Consider the following 7,811-nt stretch of genomic DNA (forward strand, 5'->3'; position numbering starts at 1 on the left):
ACTACCATAAACTATCGTTTATTGTCCATTCCATACGTGCTAGGTATTACTATTCTACGCATCCTGGCAAATTTTTTTTTTTTTTTCGAACACGGGAAAAGTGCCTACTAATCTATTCTATTTGGGGTGTGGCATTTTAGGGCGTGTCTGTTAGGAGTAACCCACCGCACAAACTGCCTGGCAGTGGTCCTTCATGATTACTGTGATGGTATTGAACAAAAACAGCTGTGGTCTGGAAATTAGACAACTTTTGTCAGGGATACTCCCCCACTACAGATGTCTGTCAATTGCATAGCTTTGTCAGGGGTACCCCACCACTTGAAATGTCTGTCAAGAGTGTTTTTGCATGTAATACCTGAAGATTTTCATGGGGTACACTTTTGAGCTAATGTGGCCTAGTTGGGGGCATGGCATTTTAGGTGTGGAATACCACACCCACCACCAGATACCCGACAGACTTATATTCTGATGATACCAGATATGCATCCATTGATACCATATAGGAGAAAATTGGTATACTTTTCAGCTAGGTTGAAACCTTCCACCCGGGTTCACGGTCTATCACCGTTGGCTTGTTTTTATTTGTTTTGGTCTACAATCTAATTTTAAATTTCCCTGATGTAACTGTTTACTTCGATTATATATTTTTATCAACCGTGACGTGTTTAAAGGCTTTAACGCTTCTTTTAAAACTAATACTGTAAACATTTTTATTCTGAATTTTATACTAACAATCCCATATCACCTTGTCGTAAAATACACTAGATAACAACTCCCTATCACCTATTAACACTTGTCGTAAAATACACTTGATAACAGTTGTAAACTTAAATAGAAATTTCTTTAGAAAGACAAAAAATAATTTTCTGTAGGCCATTTTATCTAAAGCAGACTTCTAATAATTGATTAAGATCGGCAGTCAGCGATGTTTCGTGTGACAAATCTAGTTAAATATCTTCATTCGTTGGAAGAGAAAACTCATTATTGTAAAGCAAGCTGGGATATATTGATGTCAGAAGAAATTGAATTCACGGAAATCAATCGAGAAATTTATTCGGTAACCTCTAAAGATTTTCTTCTTTAATTTTCGAATCACTTGATTTTTCAAAGCAGATGAAACTTATAAGGTGTTAAGTTTTATTCTATATACTCAGATGAATTTACAAGAAAGGAGAGGTTTGTCCTATTAAATAGCGGAAGTTGCCGGATTGGTTCGTTAATTTCTGTCGAAGATCGGATTCTGTCGCCGGTTTCCGAAGAAGAACCTTTGAGATTTTTCAAATCAAGTATCGGAGTTTGCCTCGTTTCCTTGTGCATTTAATATCTGTTTGGGTTCCTGTTTTCATAATAAGCTTTTTTATAATCTACATTTTACTGTCTATGAAACATTCTGCTAGAGAGAGCGTTTATTATTATTATAAATCTATTATATCTTACATATCTTTCATTTTTTATTTCGTATTATTAGATCTGTTTACAGCTGTATGGAATGACGTACTTAACTACTGAATCGAATGGAACTCAAAATAGAGGTTCTCTCTGTGGACAGATCAAATTCTCCAAGTCACCTGAGAAAGATTATACTGTGCTCTTCATCAGCGATTTTTGTTTCTATTTTGAAAGAAACAAGAATTTAATCATTTAATCAGAATGTACAAAGATGATGTTCTCGTTTACACCCTTTTAGCTATATTCTCAGAAGGATAAAGACTGATTTTATTTTTGATGAATGGAGAAGAGAAAGAGATACGAGTCCGAAACCAGACCCATCTTCTATTATGCTCATGTACGCTAAATTAGCTCCTAAGACCCGTAATGATATATACTGTGTACTATGACACACACCCATAAATTATAATTAAATCAATTCCTTTGGATATTATAACAGACCATAAATGACGGTAGCTGTTTGTATGTCTGGTAGAGTTTTAAGCCGTGATTGCCGATAAACTCCCTTTCTAGTTATTGAAATAACTAAATTAGTCGTCTAGCGTTGCATGGGTTCAATGTTGTCATAGTAATGGGCCATGCAGTCTTAAAATGGATGGCTTGGTTTAGAATATTTCCCCATAACATCCATAATAACGCAATAATTGTCAATTTTATGGTTAAATGCTGCACCAAAATACCAAATAAATATCACCATGAAATTCACTGTTTTTTTTATACGTTAAGCCGTTTGGTTTACTATCGAACCCGCAACCCAAAAAACAAACAACCAGCGTTTTCTTTTATTGTGTCAACAAAGCAAAATAACAGTCGCACAGTCATCGTCATCAACATTTACAAGATTGCGTATTTAATATAATTCTGTTCATGACATCCGAAAATGTGACCGGGATCTGACTTCCATTCACCATTCACATATAAACTATCTCATCCAGTCAAATCGATGTCCTATACGCCAATAAACTAATTTGGAAACAAGCATTTCAACATAGAATGAACCTATAACAAGTACACGACGTAATTTTTTGAAAAAATCTATGATATCCCCGACAGCATTTTCAGTCACTTTATACACACAACCATATCTTTACATTATGTTCAGGATGCGTTCTGAAAAGATGCAGTTTTGGACCTAGTGTTTGCTGCTCCTCCTGAGGGGTTGTATCGCCCCTGTCCCGATCGCTTTTTAAAAATGAAAGCACAATTTCAATATAATTATTTGTAATATATAATATACGGTTATAATTTTGACGTAATGGGAGTGTTATTAACACTGCGTGAACATAATGCTTCGTCTAATACATTGAGCACACCAAATAAATCGTACGGCTTTAGTAAGCTGAAAATCCATTTTACTAAGAAGAAATCCATCAAAAAGATTCCCATATTTTCTCTCTCTATTTTTTTCCAGCACAGATTGGTGTGCGTAAATCTACTCTTTCAATGTCACTAATACATTACTGGTGATTTATTCATGCCCAGCGTCCTTATAATTCTTGTCATAAATACAGCCTGGAGTTCTCTTATTCCATTTCATCCTCGGTTAAGATGTTTTTATGTGGTCTTTTGCGTTCAAACACGTCAATGAAAATTTAAATTCCTGAAGAGATCTATACTTTAAAATAAAACAAGTAACAAATCGACGTGTCTCTTAAATTACAATCCAATTTTTGCGTCCAATGTGTCAATCATTCGCCATGTAATTTTCTAATCAATCTTTTAGCTCAAAAACATCAATGACGAAAAAGAGTCTTTCGGAACTATTGTTTTGCTTGAAAGACAAAATGGATAATAACAACGTTTACATAAAACATTCTTCTTTGTTTTTGTTTAAAGAATTAGTTTTCTGTAAGTCGAATGGCTATGTGTTATTATTCACCGGAAAGAACTGAGTTCTTGTTTTGAATGTGGATTGGGTTGACCTGGTACAATCTTCTTGAAAATAGCATATCGTTATGTATTTTATAAGGATTGGACAACAACGAAAACACTTACATATCCATATACTAATGATATATAACGGACACGATAATACACATAGATATAAAACGATAACTAAATAAGTAAACACCAACTCGTTTATTTCTGGATTTATGTATTGTATGTAATTTATGTGTGTATGACCCCTGGGGTCCCGCGCCTTTCTAAATGAGTCACCGTGACTCCAAATCCTCAATTAACCCTCTTACCTTGCAAACCCAGCTTCTGAAATCCAGATCTGGGGTATCACCCCTTTAGTAATTGGATATCCCTACACGATATAATAATTATCGTTGAGTTAAGATTTTCACAACGTTCATATCAGGCGCGTGTACAGAAATAGGGGGAGGGGGAGGGGGCGGACCGTGCACCCCCTGCAGGCGAAAAGAATAATTTTTAATTTTTCTATCCTACATTCATGGAAATAACACCGTTTTGGCTCACTCCACTGTAATCATATACATGTAATCATGTATATACCTAAATAAGCAGAAATATTGTCTTAAAGCTTCTGATATTATCAAATTCACACGTAGCCCTCCCCCCCCCGCCCCCATCCGACAAAACGCCTAATATGGCGTTTTCTCCACCTTGGACCCCCCACTTCTCGAATTCATTGACACGCCCCTGCACATTTTTTGTTTGTTTTGTTTTTACACTATATTATTAACATAAATTCTAGGACAATTTTCTTCTGGCAGTAGCGGCTCTATTTATTTCAACCAATAGGATTAGTCAAAAATCTGAACACAGTTTAAGAAGAAAATGCGACAGATGTTGGTACAGCATAAAAATTAATATAAAAAGTAACTGACATCCGATTTCAATTAAAGCGGGGCGAGACCCTTGCATGCTACTGACACCCCGCGAAAGTTTTCTAGGAAACATTTATCTACGATATCACCCTAGGTGGAAGCGGACGTTAAGCCCTACCCCAGTACTACTGATTTATTCAGACTGGTATATGGACATCCCCACACTTCAAATTCTTTATGTATGGAATAACAATTACTGGTTTATTAACATGCAACGTTTCAACGATGATACTCCGTTTTTATCAAGCAAATGCTAACATATAAGTTGTTGTTTATTACAAATTTAACGTCCCATACATTATAATATGATATTATGGACAGGTCGATTAAATTCATTCATTTGCGTATGAAGGCGTAATGTACATAAAGAAAGAAACTGGGCAAAAACATAAAAACACGTTCTTGTATATCAAAAAGTCACTTTAAAAATCGCTGTCGTGAGAAGAGGGAGCCGGTCATAATGAAAACAAGTTAAAGATGGGTTCCCGCGTACAAACTGGGTGATTTAATGGTATATATGGACTAAAATCATATTCAAACTAATTAATTTGTCATAATTTTGCTTCAAATCCTTCTCAAACATTGTAATTGCGAAGGAATGCCCTGCTATTAAAATTCAATCAAACCAGGTCATGTTTACGCCACGTCTTGGAAATCAGAGGAGAATTCATTGCATACATAAGACGATGTTGTCTTTAATCGCTTACTATTTATTACAAATATCGAATCCTAATTAAATTCTCAGATTATCCACTACCGGCGTCTTTTTCCGTCATTTTTATCTCAGAAAGTGTTGTACGTCTAACTCTTCATAAAGTTTATCAACTTGTACATCAAGCGCTCAATGTTCGCGTGTGACCTTTGACATCACACGTGCTGAAATTCTTAATCGTCGGGCTGTTGATTAGGGGAACCCTTACATTTTTGAATACGCTCCATGAGTGTTTTTCGGAGAATCCAGTATTTTTCTAGTAAGATTGGATATCTCTACTTTTCATATATACCAAAATTGCCATACGTTTATTGGAAATAACCACCCGATAAATACTTTTCTGGGAACCCATCTTTAAAACAGGAGGTCCAGCTGATTGATGCTTGGTGTCAACAGTATACTTTCCTCAAAATTACAGATGTAAGTATTGCAGACACAGTGCTTCCACTGTGAGGAGTTCTTAAGGCAAAACACAAACTTATTTTTGTTTTATTTATACTTTACTTGGTTGGGAGTGGTACCTCACTGACAAATGAAACAACCCGCTCCCTGTTTGATATTATCTTACTAACTGGCTGGAGGGTTTACGATAATTACATATGACGTGACGTGTAAGCGGGCTACAAGAACTACCCGTGCCCTTCACATACACTGTCCTCCAGTGTTTCGGGCAAAGTAACAGGACACTTCCTCTCTTACGGAAAGGGACGGTAATTCAGTGAATAGTATATGTTCCCTAGAATTACCGTCTTGCCTATAGATGTAAGTATTGCAGACACCGTTCTCCTGTCCCGGAATCAGTTTACGAATATATCACAACTAAGACAATGACAACAATATATGAACTTTATTAACATTCAATACTAACTAAGCCCACAAAACACTTCGCCCCATATACTTCATTCCACCACATATTTCCCCCCTTTAATCCATTTTTGGTAATCCCGGTCAATTATACTGTACATAAAAGCTTTGAACTTTTATACATTCTGTTCCCATTTGGAGTATCTTTGCAATTTCAGTCACAATAAATTAACCCCAATAATTCTAGCTAAATTTTAATGCCCCAGATTACAAAATCATGTGGCTATTATACATGACTACACAAAACACAAATTGCTTTCCCCCCTTTCTTTAATTCCTGTCCACACGTACAGGTAAGCAATCTAATTAAAATACAAATCTATATTTCGTTTCGTTTTTTATACTTTCGATGGCCTACACTACCCAGTGTAGTAAATCAAGTAAAACGAAATTTTGAACTATAAAAACGAAACGAAATAGGATCTGTATTTTAATCAGATTGACAGGTAAGCTCCCTAAATTCGCTTCCACCCAAGTAAGTCCTCCAACTTTACTTTTACACAGGTAAGCCCCCTTTAATTTTCTTCCACACAGGTAAGCTTCCTTAATTTGCTTCCACACAGGTAAGCCCCTTAACTTTGCTTGCGCACAGGTAAGCCCTCTTATATTCTCAAAAATAGGTCAACCTTAGCGTATGTTCCATGTTAGATTGCGGAATAACAAGTCTGAACAGTCTCACCTAAAATTATCAAAGGAAAACATTCACTTTACTACTTGTCGTCACAGTAGCAATAAATTAAAACAACCTCAGTGTATGTCGCATGGATTGCGGAACAACAACGCTGAACAGGTTCACCCCAAATTATTAAAGAAAACATTCCCTTTTTTTTGTCGACGCAGTAGAAATAAATAAGACAGCCTTTGCCTTTTGTGTATGGTCCATGTTATATTGTGGAACAACAAAGCCGAACAGGGTCACCCAAAATTATTAATAAAGACAAACAGAGAGAGAGAGGAGAGATTAGGTTTAACGTCCACTCGACACAGTTCATATCGGGACTAATACATGGTTCAATTTTATTTCAATAATTCGCTTGCGCGTATGGGTCTTTAGCAGTGGGAGGAAACCGGAGGACCCGGAGAAAACCCACGAAGTTGGACAGGTGACCCTACTCCTTGTCACGTACAACCGGGGATTCGAAACCACGCCAGTAAACTCAGTGACAGACTTTATGATACAGCACGCACGTGCTAACCATTCAGCCATCCACCACTCCACCACCCCCACACCCAATTTTATTTCAATAATTCGCTTGCGCGTAGGGGTCTTTAGCAGTGGGAGGAAACCGGAGGACCCGGAGAAAACCCACGAATTGGGCAGGCATCCCTACTCCTTGTCACGTACAACCGGGGATTCGAAACCACGCCAGTAGACTCAACGACAGACTTTATGATACAGCACGCACGTGCTAACCATTCAGCCATCCACCACCCCCACACCCAGCTTGGACTAAGCTTACTATGTGGCTTCTCTGTAGCACCACGCGCCTTCTGACAGACGTGAAAAGCTGTCCATTGAGTAGCCTTGTGATCGTCTAGAATTTGTCTCTAGCTGTCTTTACTTCTGCTTCACGTTTTGTATTTACTTCTTACTGTTTTCTTAAGTCGCTTGTCTTCTCAGTAGTTATAACAATGCAACCGTTCGTTTTTACATTTTATATATCAAGCTGGATACAAATAAGCATAGTACAGATTACAATACTAACTAAAGTCATTCTCAAACACAGCTGCTGTCTAACGAATTCTCACAAATATGATAATTTTGTAGCTTTTGGCTTTGGATCTTCAATTATCTAATTGGTCAAATATAATGTAAATAATTACAGAGATTGGTCAAATAAGCCAAATGATGCAATCGTAAATTTCCGTCACATGTTTTTCGACACAATCTATCCTTGAACTTAGAACCCCTTTCCTGTTATTCTCACGCTATTTTACAGACAATTAATTTGCGTTTTAAATAAACTCATACAATAGCTACTATACTGACA

This window comes from Patella vulgata, chromosome 5, assembly GCF_932274485.2.
Source record: "Patella vulgata chromosome 5, xgPatVulg1.2, whole genome shotgun sequence".
Taxonomy (NCBI): domain Eukaryota; kingdom Metazoa; phylum Mollusca; class Gastropoda; family Patellidae; genus Patella; species Patella vulgata.